The sequence below is a fragment of the Triticum aestivum genome, chromosome 1B, assembly GCF_018294505.1.
Source record: "Triticum aestivum cultivar Chinese Spring chromosome 1B, IWGSC CS RefSeq v2.1, whole genome shotgun sequence".
NCBI lineage: Eukaryota > Viridiplantae > Streptophyta > Magnoliopsida > Poales > Poaceae > Triticum > Triticum aestivum.
The window spans coordinates 576,584,399-576,601,526 of NC_057795.1; the positions used below are offsets into that span (position 1 = coordinate 576,584,399).

The following is a 17,128-nucleotide window of genomic DNA, read 5'->3' on the forward strand; positions in this document are numbered from 1 at the left end:
GCAAGCCATTAAGCAACACCTCATCCCCTCTTGATAGTATTGGCTTTTCCTATAGACTCAATGTGATCTTGGATCACTAAAATATAAAATGTAGAGTTTTGTGCTTGAAGCTTGAGCCAATCCTTTGTCCTTAGCATCTTGAAGGAGTTCCACATCCTTTAGTCCATCCCACTCCATTGTTGAACTTATCTAAAATATACTAGGTAAAAGTGTTAGTCCAACAAGAGATATGTTGGCATTAATTACCAAAACCACCCAGGGAGCACTTGTGCTTTCAATAGCAATCGTTCCTAAATTAAGGATTACAAACTTGATGTGTACATACATGGCAGTATGCAACATCAAATTATTCAACTAACCACTTGTACCCATGTCAAATCTTTTATGCTAGATCGTAACTTGAAGATTTTGGTCAACGCCATCATCGTCCCTCTACTAGCAACTTTATTATGCTTCATTGTTTGCTTTGTATTGATCAGAGCACACTAGAAAAGTAAGTTTTCGAGATGCTATACTGCTATCAGACACTCCTTGCAAATGGTTGCGTTGATCAAAATCTAGCATGCATTCTTGTTTCTATATTCAGAAAAGGCTGGTTTGCAGGACGAGCCTAACATAAATGTCAACGAAGATGAATTAGTTTGGGGGTTAGAAAGAAAGGATTTGGAGTTCAATTTTTCGACTTCTCGCAAATATCGAATGCTACAAGTAACTTCTCGGATGAAAATAAATTGAGACAAGGGGGCTTTGGCCCTGTATACAAGGTAAAATGGAATGATGTGCAAAAGATAAAGAAATACCATACCATGGTTGCAAAATAACTTATTCATCATTATGTCGGTCTGCAAATAGATGACGTTGTAAAAGCTTGCAAAAAACTAGAAGTAGTCAATACGTTATAAGGTATTTAGATTGGTCTAGTGAACATAACGTCATTACATTCTTCTTAAAAATATAACTTCCATTTTTTTCATTTTACTAACAAACCCATACGAGATGTAAGGGTCAAATTTACATGTTCGACACATGTCCAAAATGATATTATTTATAGGGAGTTCTATCTTATAATTACGTCGTACCTAAGTTTACATTTTATTCAAGTAATGTTGATTGTGTTTATGCATGGCTAGCCTTGGGTTACGAGATACATCCAGCTCTAAAAAAACTGAAAAGGGACATGATTAACCATTTTTTGACCTTCAGGGCCAGTTTCCAGATGGGAGGGAGATAGCTATTAAGAGACTTGCTTCAAATTCTGGACAAGGTTTCATAGAGTTCAAAAATGAAGTCCAACTCATAGCCAAGCTCCAGCATACAAATTTGGTTAGGCTCTTGGGAAGTTGCTCTCAACGGCGGGAGAAAATGGTGATATACGAATATTTTCCAAATAAGAGTTTGGACTTCTTTATTTTTGGTACTACTTCCATCTCTCTAGGAATGCCATCCTGGGCTATAATTTCTTGACTTTTCTTTTAGATGAGCCACTTCCTAACTGAAGGCATGTGATAATTTTATATGTATGTGTCGGTGTACAAAAGTACGGGCTCTGCTTTTAACCCCTTTACTTGTACACGGATAGTCAGAGCCTCCCGCCACGGTCACGCACAGACACGGCAGGAAAGGGAAACCGGAGAGAAGCCAAAGCCACAAGGACAAACGAAGCAACAACAAGGACCAAGCCCACAAAGATCAGATAGGCGTAGCAGGTTCCCTCGGCAAGGACCCTTGCCGGGGCAGCTCGCCCACGACAACCGAGCGAGCCACCCTTGAGCTCACCACCGCTAAACAAATGCGTTGGAATGAGGCTCGGGAGGCACCTCCGTGGTGGTATGCAGATCTTTGTGAAGACATGGAATGCTCAAGATCAAGAGAGGATAGGAAGGCAACCATCCTCACCGAAGAAACCCACAGGACCCCCGGCAAGATCCTTGCCGGGGAAGCCAGCGTGTCGTGGCAAGATCCTTGTCGGAACACCCGGCAAGGCCACTGCCAGGCCCGCACCAGCCAAGTTCCCACCAACGCTCGCACGCAGGTGCCGACCCAAACAGATGGGCAGGCACCTGCGTGGCAGCATGCAATCCTTCGTGGAGGCTCCACCGCTGCGCCACCCCAGCTGCCTGCCTGCCTACGTGGCACCACATGGGTCGCTGGCCAGGGCGCGTGTCGAAGCGGGGGGGGGGCAGCGATGAACGGGACGGGCCTCGCCCCCGTCCCCTATAAAGTGAAGGGACACCTAAGCCTCGCATTAAATGCGTCTTGTCCTGAAATGCTAGCGATAACCTCGCAACGCTGTAGCACTTTCCACCTCCTGTGTGCCTCTGTGGCAGCCCCTTTCGCCTATAAAAGGAGGCACATGGCATACATAGAAGGGATTCGGCTCTTTTGAACCCCGCAGCACCCAGAGCTAGTTCAAGAGCTCAAGAACACTAATACAACCACCAAAGCAGGATTGTAGGGTTTTACGCTTCTTTGCGGCCCGAACCTGGGTAAATCCCTTTGTGTCTTCTGCTAGTCCTGCTCTCCTCACGATCCCTGCACCCCACAACCGTAGAAGGGATTCTAGTGATCCCATAGGTGTCGTTTCCCACCGACATCTTTGGCGCGCCAGGTAGGGGGCTCGTTATTGTGAGAATCTGGTCTAGTGGTTGGCCTAGCAGTTCATCATCGCCACGCTCCTGCGAAGAGAGCAGCCAAGAGGGCGGCACTGCCTGTTGGCGTGAAGGACGCCGAGGCGATGACAAGAGAGCTAGGTCATTCTAAACTTTAAGCTTTTATCCTTAAATATAAGGATATTATCCTCGACGGTTCTGCCTATGTATGGAAAACCTGTGCGTGGAGGGACCCTCCTGCGATTGGCAACGCCCTTGTTCTGTTTCGAGTCCGCTCAACCATTCGAGCGGCCGCGTCAAGAGCGGCAGGGTAGCCTTTCGCCACCAGTTACGCCCTCGGTTCTGACTCAAGTCAAGCTCGACAGATCGAGCGGCTGCGCTGGGGGCGGGAAGGTGCTTTGCCGGGCAGCAAGCACGCCCGGCAGGCTACTAAAGATCCATCCTCAAGATGCCACCCTGGGTTTACGCGCCAGCAAGCCTACCCAGTCGACATGGGGCATGCATACAAAGGAAAATCAAACAGGAAAATAACATGCATAATTTCAGGAGTACTGCAGAGTTATATTACATAAATTGCCGCCGCGGTTCTAACTAAAGATAGCATTGTCTTGGTCATGAACCTGCAGCGGCAATAAGAGACGGGGTGCTCAGTCTCGGCGCTGGCCCTCCAACCTCTTGATTTTGTCGATGCGGCTGAGGATGGGCTGGATACGCTCATTGAGCGCTGCGATGTCAGCATCCTCCGGCAAGCTCTTCAGCACCGCTTTGAAGTGGAGGTCAGAATGCCAATGAGCTATCTTGACGAGCACCCTGGTGATGGCCCCCTGGCAAAGAATCCGGGACTCTTTGGCAAGGGAGGCCGCCCGGTTGGAGTGGAGCCGCTTCAAGGCGCCAACGACCCTCTCAAAGTATATGGTCAGGCTAGCGTTGGGGCTCAAGTTCACTTCCGGGGCGTACTCCATGCCCGGCATCCCCATGATGGCCAGCTGGTCGGCGGCCGAGTTTGCGACGGCGGCAAGGTGCTCGAGCCAGTGTTTCTCGTCCGCCTTGTGATCCTTGAGGTTGGCGGTCTCGTTCCTCAGTAGCTGCTTCTCCATCTCCAGCTCCCTTGTTAGGAGTCCCTCCCGGGTCAAGGCCCCCGACAGCGTGTCCTCGAGCTCTCCCAGCTTTAGCTTGAGATCTTTGACGGAGGCGTTAGCTTCGGAGAGCTCTCCAGACTTGCCAATGATCTCGCCCTGCGCCACTGTCAGGGCGCCGTTGAGCGTGTCCTTCTCCTGGGACAGCTTCAATGCCTGCTCCTCCAGCTCCTTCACCTTTCCGGCGTAGACCTGAGATTGGGCATTGAGTTCTTCCAGATGCCTCTGCTCTAGCTCCTGGGTCCGCTGCGCGACGAGCCGGCCCACTTATTCATCCTTTCCGCGGAGCATGGCGGCAAGCTTCTCCTCGCGCGCGGCAAGGTCCTCCTCCTGGGTCTTCAGGGTGGCCTCGTGCTAGGACCGGACGGCTGTGGCTTCATCGGCTAACCTCTTCGCCGTCTCCTCGGCCTTCCCGATGTTGGCCAGCCTCATGGTAAGCTCCAGGTCGCGCCTGGCCAGCTCGCTCTGAGCGGCCTTCAGCTCGTCCTAAGCCTGGCGCCACCAATCTTACGCCTCGGCGACGCACCCCTCGAAGTCTGCCTCCACTTCCTCCACCACTGCCGTCTTGGACTTGGCCTTGTCCAGGCGAGCGCGGTGGAGAGCCTGGAGTTTCCGGAAGTTGGCACCCATGGCCCGGAGCAGCCGCTCCTCCTGGGAGCCATCACCGTCAATTCTCGGCTCGTCGACGACGTCAAGCCCGGCAGCGGCAAGCACCTCGCCGTCAAGCAACTCCCCCTCGATGGGGGACCTGGAGCTTGACGTGCCTGGAAGGTGGACGAAGAGGTCCTCGCTCACCTTCAAGTACTTGCCGGAGCCAGAAGCGGCAGAGGAGGAGGGCTGGTCGTCGACCGCCGCCTCCTCGGCAGTGGCCTTGCTGGTCCCTTCGGTGGGCCCCCTGGCGCTCTCCTCGGCAGCAGTCTTCTCCGCCTCTGTCGTGGCCTCCACGGCGATGTCCTTGATGGTAGTGTCGACGTCCTCCGAGGTGGGGCCTGGACACCAAGAAAGAGACGGAGTGGAGCCAAGATCGAAAGCTGGTGAGGAAAAGAGAAAAAGAAGAATGCAAACAGAAGGAAAGGGCGAGTAGCCTACCCGTGCCAGGCCGAGAGGCGGAAGCCCTTTCTCCACCAAGGTCCGGCACCGAAGCAAAGCCACCAGCGCTTGCGTTCTCCTCCCCCTCCTCCGTGTGCATGGCCTCAGGGCTTGGTGCCCTTGCCGGGGACGCCCCTTGGGGCGGTGTGGTTGACGGTGGTGGCACGATAGGAGAAGCTCTTTGTGGCTCCCCTTGGTGTTGCTCCCCTCCTACATCCACGGCATGGTTAGCACGGAAGCATCGCGCATAACGCATGCTGATGGAGGGCGGGTGATGGACTCACGCTGGGGGCTGGGCCAGGGGCTGCTGTCCGGGCTGCTCGACACCACCAATGGCGTGCTGGAGGTGACTGCCGGGGGCTGGCCACTCGATGATGTCCTGGCCCTCTTCATCCTCTGGGCCAGCGTCTCCACATCCCTGCAAGGTGAAAGCATGTAAGCAACACCATCGGGGGAGTGCAAGGAATGAGGGAGGAAAGCAGAAGCTTACTCGTCATTTCCTTCCTCATCCTCCTCCTCTGTTGCTCTGCTCTTTCTCCCCGGGCTGGGCGACCCAGAGTATCTCTCTGGGCTGAGGGGCCCGAAGTCGAAGGCAATCCCTACGCCAACATCTACCGGCGGTGGGAAGGGCGGTGGCGTCTGGGCACGCCTAGACGACGAGGAAGCAGATGCCATCCTCCCCACTGCTTTGGCCTCAGCCGCCTTCTTCGTTACCGCGGCCCTCGTTTGGCGCGCCGACGTCCCCTGTGCCAGCCGCAGCTGCGCGGCCCGGCCAGGGCCAACCGGCTCGCCGGAGGCGGCCCGCTGCAAAATCTGCCCCCTCCCAGCGGCTGGAGGATCGGGGGCCGCGATCTCCTCCCCTTCGTCCTCCACCGAGGCCCCCTCGATAACGCCCTCAACAAGGGGGGCCCCGACGCTAGCTCCACTAGCTTCCCCAGCGGCCGCCGCCCACCGGGCAAGGTCCTCCTCCTCCACTTCCGCCGCGGCGCTGTCCACTTTCCCGCCAGCGCTGTCGTCCTCCACGGAAAGGTTTGAAGAGTCCTAGCGATCCTTGCCTCCCGCAACCTAGCGGCGACGTAGTCCAACTCCTCCTGAGAAGTATCCTGGACAAGTCGCGGCTCGGCGGCAACGTACAACTCGTTCAAGGAGCAAGGTGTCGCAGAACTCCTGCACCTTGAGCCCGTCAGGCTTAACCCAGCTCGGGTCAAGGCCATGCGCGTTGAAGAGTGGCATCATGGCGATGATCTCTGACCGGCAAGAGTTGTTGCTGAGTGGGACCACTCCCGCCGGCAGCTTGAAGACAGGCTCCTTGTCCACCTTGCCGGCCTTTGCGGCAGCCCTTTCCACCTTGCCGGACCGCTCGACCTCGCCTTATTCATTCACCTCGAGCTGGAAGATCCGCTGGCAGAGGTGGGCGTGCCTCAGCACCGTCAGATTATGGTCGAGGCCGGGGCGGAGCCTCATGATATCAGCGGCATTGACAAAAAGCCAGGTCGGCCTCCCCTTGTCGTGCAGAGGAGCGATCTGGCGGCGGATGAAGTCCGCGCCAATCATCTCAAGGGTGACCCGGCCTGGGTAAATCGGAGGATTCTGGTGGTGGCGGCCACGAGCTTCTCGTCATCAACGTCGACATCGCCCCAGTCCTTTCCACGGACCGGCGCCACCCGACGGACTTCACTGAATGCTGGCGGGTTCTCCTCTTCGATGAAGCACCACCGGCCCTGCCACTCTTCCCACCTCTCCTTCATGGCGCCGTCCGGGTATGCTCCCTTTGCCCTCGGGATCCAAGCGACGCTGACGGTGATGGCGCCGCCCTTTTGGATCCGAGGGGAGAAGTAGTGGCGGAAGAGCATCGTATTGGGATGGACCCCGACGAAGCCCTCGCAGAGGTGTGCGAAAAGGGCCATGCATGCCACGGCATTTCGGGTAAAATCCAGAAGGCGAAAGCCGAAGGTGTGTATGATGTCCTTGAAGAAATCGGAGAAAGGGGGACAAAGCCCGCAAGAGAAGTAGTCAACGAAGAAAGGGTACCGATTTGGGCCAGGCCCGGCGCTGGCAGGGACGACGCGCGTGGCCGGATGCCCCGTCATTTCTCCCCACGTCTTCACGCCCCACAAAAGCTTTTAGTACTCCCGGAGCATGGGAACGTCGACCATCAAGGGAAAGAGGGCGAACTGCGCCCGTCGCGCCACCAGCTCACTCCTCGACGGCTCCGTCGCGCTGGCATCTCTGGCTACCCTCTTTCCTTTGGTGGATTTGGGCGCCATTACGGTCGCAGAAGGCGGGGGATGGCGGGAGCACGTCGACGTTGAGCGAGAGCAGGGGCTCAAGGAGGAAGAAAGAGGGGCGACGGTTTTCAAGATTGAGGAAGGCGCAGGGAAGTGGAAAAGTGAGCAGCGTGCCCGAGGTTATTCCTTCTTACGAGGAAGGCGCGAGCCGCCTCCTTTTCCATTAACTGCGATGAGACGCATGCATGCGGTCGCCATCCCACGCATGCCTCCCACATCACGCACGCTCCCCCACGACACGCATCCGACGCAGGTCGTGGGGGGAAGCGCAGCAGACGGAACAGTGGCCACGGTAAAAATCCGCCCCAACTGCCCGCGGACCATTCTGGGCCTGGCCCAACAACGTGCTGCGGCTATGTGTGGCCCAGGCCCGGGGGCTCCTGTCGGTGTACAAAAGTAGGGGCTATGCTTTTGACCCCTTAACTTGTGCACGGACAGTCAGAGCCTCCCGCCACGGTCACGCACAGACACGGCAGGAAAGGGAAGCCGGAGAGATGCCGAAGCCACAAGGACAAACGAAGCAACAACAAGGACCAAGGCCACAAAGATTATATAGGCTTAGCAGGTTCCCCCGGCAAAGACCCTTGCCGGGGCAACCTCAGCAGCCCCGGCAAGGCCCTTGCCGGGGCAGCTCGCCCACACCAACCGAGCGAGCCACCCTTGAGCCCACCAATGCTAAACAAATGCGTTGGAACAAGGCTCAGGAGGCACCTCCGTGGTGGCATGCAGATCTTTGTGAAAACATAGAATGCTCAAGATCAAGAGAGGATAGGAAGGCAACCATCCTCACCGAAGAAACCCACAGGATCCTTGCCGGGGAAGCCAGCGCACCACGGCAAGACCCTTGCCAGGCCACCCGGCAAGGCCACTACCAAGCCCGCACCAGCCAAGTTTCCACCTCCTTTCGCACGCAGCTGCCAACCCAAACAGCTGGGCAGGCACCTGTGTGGCAGCATGCAATCCTTCGTGGGGACTCCACCACCGCGCCACCTCAGCTGCCTGCCTGCCTACGTGGCACCACATGCGTCGCTGGCCAGGGCGCGTGTCGAAGCGAGGGGGGCGGCGACAGACGGGATGGGCCTCGCCCCCGTCCCTGATAAAGCGAAGGGACACCTAAGCCTCGCATTAAATGCGCCTTGTCCTATAATGCTAGCGATAACCTCGCAACGCTGTAGCACTTTCCACCTCATGTGTGCCTCTGTGGCAGCCCTTTCGCCTATAAAAGGAGGCCCATAGCATACAGAGAAGGGATTCGGCTCTTTTGAACCCCGCAGCACCCAGAGCTAGTTCAAGAGCTCAAGAACACTAATACAGCTACCAAAGCAGGATTGTAGGGTTTTACCCATCTTTGCGGCCCGAACCTGGGTAAATACCTCTGTATCTTTTGCTAGTCCTGCTCTCCTCACGATCCCCGCGCCCCGCAACCGTAGAAGGGATTTCAGTGATCCCATAGGTGTCGTTTCCCACCGACAGTATGTTCAACTTATTAGCAGATGACACAAAAAGGGCTTTACTAAAGTGGAATAAACGCCTAGCAATAATTGAAGGCATAGCACAAGGGCTTCTATATTTGCACAAACACTCTCGGTTGCGGGTCATACACAGGGATCTGAAAGCAAGCAACATTCTATTGGACAATGAAATGCAACCTAAAATTTCAGATTTTGGACTTGCAAAGATATTCAGCTCAGATGATATTGAAGGAAATACAACAAGGATTGCTGGGACATAGTAAGTTGTTACATATCAGTCCATGCTGATTTCAACACAAGTTCAGAAAATACATTAATATGTGTCCCATTTGGTACTTCCACTGTTTCAGTGGTTACATGGCTCCTGAGTATGCTTCTGCTGGAATCTTCTCCACCAAATCTGATGTATTCAGCTTTGGTGTACTAATTGTTGATATAATTAGTGGGAAAAGAAACTCAGGTTTCAACCAACAAGGGAGCTTCTTCAACCTTCTTGGATACGTGAGTCTTCTTTGTATCTAATACATATATTGACACTAATTTTGTTTTATGAAGTCACATTGATGTATTCTATAATAAAATTATTGAAGGCATGGAAGTTATGGAAGGAAAAAAGGTGCCTCGAGCTCCTAGATGCATCGCTGGTTTTGGATATTTCTTCATCAGAGATAATGAGATGCGTTAGTATTGCACTAAGCTGGGTGCAAGAGAATGCGGATGACCGGCCCACCATGTCAGACGTGGTGTCTGTTAAGCAGTGAGAGCATGACCCTTCCTGAACCTAACCATCCGGCCTATTTCCAAGTAACGGTAACAATGGAAGTAGCGTCAATAACTCCAGAGCCATCAAGCAGTAATGATATGACAATATCCATGCTATGTGGTAGATAGGTTATTGTTAATTACATTTAAGATTCATGATATTGTTTGAGAGGATCATTTTGTGTATCTTTTTTTTCTGGCGCGGGAAAACTTTGTGTATCTCCCATACATATTAAAAAATAATGTATGTACCATGTAAATTGTCATTTTATTGTTAGCTTACCAAATCACACAGATTCATGAGCTAATCTATTGATGGAGAATGGACATTTCGTGAGTATAATCTATTAAGATATTACCCCCTATGTCTGAAAATACGTACCAGAGAAATGGATGTATCTAAATATATTTTAGTTCTAGATATATTCAGTTTTATCTATTTCTTCGGCAAGTAATTTCAGACGGAGGGATAGTCATCCAACGGGAGAGACTAGCTAGGTCATCAGGTGTGATTTCGGTAGTTTTCATTTAAAAGTATTGCGACTATGTGCACCTTCAACTGTAGAGGTTAGAGGAATCCTCTCTTCGATTATTAACAAAATATCAACGGATAGAAGTATCTGGCGATCGTGCCTGTGATAGCTTTACAACAACGTCCCATATTTCCTGGGCGTTGATCTTCTTTCAAAATCCATAAGCAGAAATCGCCGAGAGGCATCATTGTCCTAGTTTGCTCGTCTACGCTCTAGTCCAACCTAGATGGCATTATCAAATATTTTCTCAAACCAAATTATTATCATTTGCCACGATCTAGTTCGTGATCTGTTTGTTGCTTTGTCTCGGTGGGAATTTTAGAACTGCTAGAAGGACATGCGCACTTTGCCGTGCCGGAAATTGGCATTGTTTCATTGCTAGCAAGTTTCACTACACTATGTTTACATAATATATAAGATATATCTATGTTAAAAGAAAGAATTAATAGTCCTCGGTTGGGAACCTTATATCACCATATCAATGTATGTTAATGGTTTCAGATACTTTGAATACTAGATGACCCGTGGGTTGCCACGGAAATCGGTTGCATGCATGTAATTGATTTTAAAATTTATTGTGGTTGGTGAGATGACATACTTGCATGTGCTCTAAAATAGTTAGTAGGCGATAGCCATTCAGATATAGAAGATTCACCACGCAAAGGCTTATTAGTTAAATTGGTAGTAAGAGGTAATAACGACAGTGGTGCTTCAACTTGCCACGAATGTTCACTTGCATGAACTTGAAAAATACACTGAACCAGTTCTACAACTTGGCATGAACGTGCAAATACGATGCTAATTCTATTTATAAACGTAAAGCGTGCTAATGTGACACCGTATTTGGCAGACGTGGCATGGGTCCACTTGTAGAGAAAAAAACAGGATTTTAGTTGAATATATGTCTCTATGACTAGTGGGTCCCGCCTGTTAATTCGTATGGAAAATTGGAATGGAAAAAATGGTGCCTAGCAGGGAATGAACCTGGGACCTGTAGCGTACAGGCGAGTTGTTCCAGCCACTCGAATGCACAAGATTAAGTGTGAAATTGGCCCCTTAGTCTGGGTGTACTTTAAGTTAAAATGATTGTGCTACTTAAATGGGCTACAGTCAGTGCGACACATCTAGCACATGTTAACTTTATAGTATATTTTTATAAAATCTGTAAAAGTCTGTAAATTATAATCACAATACTACACATTCTATCACTATACATTTTGCACACTTGAATGGTAGTAGATTATAACCATAACAATAAAGTTAGTATTAATAATTACTTCGTGGTATACAAATATTACGTGCTTGTGTTATTTTAAAACATCTATAAATCAGGCCCCATGCCATGTCTTGGGTTATAAACATTTGTGGCACATAAATAATAACCTCGTGGTACACTAATATTCGTGTGCACACAATATAAATATAGAGATGTATGCAATAAAATAACTTACTAAAGATTTTCCTGTAATTTTTAGAAATATTCACTAATTATTTAGAAAAAACTATTTTACATATAGTGAATACGAACATTTTTATTCATGCATGCCTTATACTTAATTTGTAGAAATTTATGGATAACAACATTCACTAAATATTCAAAAATATTGATTGGGGTATAATTTGGCATATATTCTTCATTTCTGTATAATGTAAGTATAATCCGTCAGTGATTATATATATATACATACATATATATATATATATATATATATATATATATATATATATATATATATATATACATACATATATATATATATATAGGAGGCGCAGTCTCGTACAAGCAACTTCTCTTCCTCTTTCGAAAAGTAGCAAAGCAGTGTAGTCAGGTTGGAACCCTGCGGGCCAGTCAGTTCTAGCGCCTCATTCTTTACATCCTTGCATATATATAGGGACGCGCTATTCGTCACCCTGGGTGAGGAATAATTATTCACTCCCTCTCTATTTTGACATCAATGCACCGTATTTTTACGTTCTATAAATTTTGTCTTATTTTATACAAAAAAAGAGAACGTAAGAAAATAAGTACTCGACGTAAAAACTATTTTATGTTATGTGAAATTATGGATGTAAAAACATTGTGTAAAACATACATAAAATATGAGTTTTCTGGTCTTATAATCTATGTTTTTTGTTTTTTATACCAAATTTTACATATTGAATCAATATGCATGTAACTATTTATATTCTAAACATAATTTATTTAGGAAGTGATCGTAAGATTACCTCGGGTGACGAATAACTTATTCTGCACCCTGGGTGATAAATAGTAACCTATTCGTCACCCTGGTGAGGAATTCTTATTCCTCACCCCGTCCCACCCAACGGCAAAAACTCTAAATATAATAAGTATATTACTTGAGGTAAGATTAAACCAGGAGGAGGGAAACTGATCTTCCACCGCAAACAAAGGTGGGCGAGGTAATCTTACGCTACTAAAATACAAATGATGGTGTTGTAATTTTACGGCAATGTGTAGGGAGGCATTACTGATATTTTTTTTATAGAATAACACTGCACTCCAGAACCATTGCCGTAAGAAACAATAGACTTGCAAGGTAATTTACCTCGTGCATGCAAGCTACAGTACATAATTCTGCACGAGCTGCATCGCATGACCCTTCTTTTTCGTGTCAGGTCGATTTCTTTAAATATCTTCTTCCACTCCCAGAGTAAGAACGAGACAGATTGGATGGCTGAGACTTCTCTTTGCAACTGCTTCAGATCAAGGCTAATGCATACTAAGTTTTTCTCTTTCCTTTTCGCCGTCTATTTTTATCACTTGCTCATGAGGCACCATTGATTTGACCGTTGATGTAGTGGAAATATTATTTGGGGTATCTGCAATTGCATCCTCAACCATTCAAAAGTTTTTTATTGAGCTTTTACTGGAATTTCAAGCGGTAGAATGGCCTCAAAATTACATTCCTGAAAAGACCGTATTTGTATCATATGAACACAACATTGCTTCTTCTTTTTTGCATGGAAACACCTATTCTTTAATAAGAATACTGTTATCTCAAAGGGACTATTGCCAAACTTCATTAAAATACACTGAAGAATTTACAGTATCAGTTCTAAGAAACACAAAACCGGAATTTACAGGGTCAGCTCTCAAGAAAACATAGATGGGACTCTATACATGGCCTCCAAGAGGAAGCCGATAGCCTCACTACCGACATAAATACACAATTAAACCTCATTTCTTTACAGGGTCAGCCCGGAGAAAATGGCAGGAACGCGATTCAGAAAGAAGACAAGCAGCCTGCAGCTCTCCAAGACCTCATCAATTATAGCCTCAAACACCATGTCAACAAAACTCTGTTCTGTCAAAGATCCTGACACCGTGTTCTGTTCAAATTTGCCGATGTATTAATATCACCGTAATATCAGCCTGCTATTATCAGCGTACTTGAGCTACCTGATGAGGATACAGACCCAGGATAGGGTCATAGGCCTGACCTATACGCCCTACCCAAGGTCACTACCCTAGAAGCAAAGAAGTCCAAGAGACGACAAAGAACCCCCATTCAAAGGTGTCGAGTGCAATCCACTTGACCAATCATATCACTCGGGTACCCTTCTTACCTGATGTCACTCGACCATACAAGGAACCACTCGACATACTGAAGACCAGGAGTCGCTCAGCACTGCAACGGTCAGACGTTCACTCCGTAGTCTTTAAGGCCACTTATAGCACTTATGGCTAGCGTTATCAGTAACGCCTCAATCTTTATGTACATTCAACCCTATGTAACCGAGGATGGCTGGGGTCCTGGCGAACTCTATATAAGCCACCCCCCTCCTCTGGCACAAGGGTTCGCACCCCCTGTAACACCACATACATATAATCCAGTCGACCGCCTCCGGGCACCGAGACGTAGGGCTATTACTTCCTCCGCGGAGGGCCTGAACTCGTAAATCTTGTGTGTACACCTTCACCATAGCTGAGATCTTGCCTCTCCATACCTACCCCCCTTTCTACTGTCAGTATTAGGACCACGACGGTGCCCACCTTGGGGCAGGTGTCTTAGCGACTTGTTGGTGAAGTTGGTGAAGTTGCAATTTTTCCGATCCCCATCATCATGGTTTTCGGCGGTGGATTGGCTGAGGGCAGCGAGATCCGTCTCGGGGCGCTCATTTTCATCGCCGACGACTCCGCCTGGCTTCAGGAAGCTCCCCTTGACATTGAGGCGCTCCCCGTCCGAGGGGCGACGCACTTTCACGCGTGCGTACGTGGTGTCCTTCTTCGGCAGCCGTCGACCCAGTGTCGATCGGCCCCCATGGTATCTTCTCTCCCCGCTGTTCGCCACCGCAAGCGATCTGGTCGGTCGTGGCTTCAGCAGTGGCTGAGACACGCGGTGGCTCGTCATTCGGCCACCCCGCAAGTCGCGGCAATCAAGCCCGACGAAACTCTCTACGGCCTGTTCGACCTGTCGACTGGCTCCGTCAAGACCGCATCCGAGTGCGATAGCAGCGACCCTGCGGCTGAAGTCTTGATGGTCGACGGACCACGTAGCCCGCCTGGTTTCCGTCGCGAAGACGGCGGGGATGGTGGTGGAGATTCGTCGCGCGTCCACGAGGAGTACCATCCTGAACCCCTCTCTTCGCAATAGAGGGAAGAACTTTGTCGCCGCAACATGGATGCACTCCACACGCCCATCGTTGGAGAAACCCCCGAGGCTCGGGCCTTGGAAGAGGTGCGCTTGGCTAATTTGGCTGAGCACACTTGACTGGAGAACCTCCAGCGCACACTCAACGAGCGTGCTCGGGAGCGGATCCCTGAGTCCAGTCGACGACAGCTTTTCCGCCTCCACCTAAGGTATACCGCGCTCTGATTCAAAATCTCGCAGCTCCAGCCCGGATAGCAGAGTCAATTCAGCCTTCCTAGTCGGAGGCTGGAAGAGGTTTGATGTAGATCCGGGCATTACTCCGGGTAGCAGGAGAGAAGAACACAGCGTTGTCTCAGTCGCAGAATAGGATTCATAGCAGATCCGTGGTGGAAGATACAGTTCAGTCTGCCCACAGCCCAAGATCGCCCCTGCGGCGTGAAGGTCGTGGGAAACAGCAGGATCAGTACAGGAACCAGGGGCAATATGATCACCGACTCGGCCATGACAACCGTCGTCGACTGCCCACACCTCCTCCGAGGAGTGGGTCATATGTGCCTCGGATATACGATGACAGACGCCTTCACAGTGGCGAGCACAGAGTCCCGACCGACCCAAGAGAGCCAGACTTTGATGCGAGATCTATTCTCGTTCAAGGTCTAGTCGACCGGAACAGAGCACATAGAGAAGACCACGACAAAGATCGTTCGACTGGCAGTAGAGTTCATGTTTCAGGTCCAGAATGTTTCAGCAGACCCATCAGGGTTGCAGTAATTCCTCCCAACTTCAGGTTGGCGACCGGAGTCAGCAAGTTCACCGGAGATTCCAAGCCGGAAACTTGGCTTGAGGATTACCGAGTGGCTGTGCAGATTGGTGGCGGAAATGATGAAGTGGCCATGAAGCATCTTCCTTTTATGTTGGAAGGGTCAGTCAGAGCGTGGTTGACTCAGTTAGCCCCGGGCAGTATATTCAGTTGGGAAGAACTTGCCCGATTATTTGTCAGAACTTTTGAAGGTACTTGCAAGCGGCCAGCAGGGTTGACAGAATTGCAGCATTGTGTGCAGAAACCGAGTGAGACTCTAAGGGATTTCATTCAGAGGTGGACCACTTTGCATCACACAGTGGAAAATGTATCTGAGCATCAAGTAGTGTGTGCCTTCAAGGAAGGCGTTAAATATCGAGAGCTGGTCTTGAAGTTCGGTCGGACTAGAGATATGCCTCTGACTCGGATGATGGAAATAGCTACCCGGTACGGTAATGGGGAAGAAGAGGATCGACTCCGCAGCGGAAAGGGTAAACCAGCCGGCCAAGACGCCGACGGGGGTAATTCCAATCGGAAACAGAAACGTAAGGCCGAGCCTGCAGCACCCGGTGAAATTGCGGCAGTGGTTCAAGGAAAGTTTAAAGGAAAACCTAAGGGGCCGTGGACCCCTAAGAAGGTAAAAGATCAAGCGGAAAATGATGTGTTGGATTTACCATGTCACATTCTGTCACATCCCTAGTTCTGACCATGCCTAGTGCTAGCATCTGGTGTTGCATCATGTTTACTTTTCACTGAAAGTTGAACTGGGGATGACAAAACCCCCAGCACCCCCCTGAAGACAACTAGGGTTTACTAAAATCTTTTTCAATGAACCTGAAATGCCCTTCTAAAATGTCCATCATTTTTGTCCTGGGTTAGAACCTCTGGCAAAATTGGTTCACATTATTCTAGGACAACATTGGGTCACTGAATTAAATCATACTCTATTTTCATTTGGGCATTTAAATGCTATATAATATTTTAAACGTCCAAATAATCCCAAACTGAAATGTTCCATGTTGGATATGTTCTAAACAATGGGCATGTGCAGTTTGGTGATTTTTGAAAATGCCCAAGTATTTTTAGAAAAGCCACAAAGTTACAAAAAAATAGAAAACAGGAAATAAAAGAGAGAGAGAGAGAGAGAGAGAGAGAGAGAGAGAGAGAGACTTACCTGGCTTACCTGGACGGCCCAGTAGGCTGCCCACCTGGCCGGCCCAGCCCAGCGCTGCTGCCAGTCATCTCCCACCTCTGCCAGAAGGCAGAGGCGAGGCGTGACGTGCGCCCGAGAGCCCCCGGCCACCTCCTGCTTCCACCTGGGAGCCCCGGGCCTTCTACCAGCGCCACGGAGACGCTCAAAGTCCCTGTCCCCTCTCCCTCACTCGCTGCTCTCTCTCCCCTCCCCTGGTTCTCAACCCTGAGCTCACCCGAACCGTGCCGCCGCCGCCGACGAGTTCCACCGCGGCCCTACCTCGCCGACGTGCCAGGAAGCTCCGCCTCGTCCCCCTCTCCATCCTCACCAAGACGGAAGGCGCCGGAAGCCCCTGGATGCTGCCAGCTCCGCCGTTCCCCTCCTCGGTCGCCGATGATCGCCGTCGCTCGATTCGCAGCAACAAGGACACCCCCGAGCTCACCAACCGCTTCGTTCGATCCGTTGTGAGCTGTTACGTCGATCCCCTCTCTCCCTTGGCTCTTTTCCTCCCGCTAACACCGTTGCCTGTCACGGCCGAGAGCTTGGCTCCGCCGGCCATGTCACCGCCGTGGCCACCATCACCTAGAGCTGCAACTGAGCACACAGACGTGCTCAGCACAACGCCAGAATCCCAA

At 50.2% G+C, this 17,128-nt stretch overlaps 1 pseudogene; it reads left to right on the forward strand.

Annotated features, from left to right (window-relative positions):
• LOC123080027 (cysteine-rich receptor-like protein kinase 10) overlaps positions 1 to 17,128 on the forward strand; it is a 50,293-nt pseudogene that overhangs the window by 19,103 nt on the left and 14,062 nt on the right.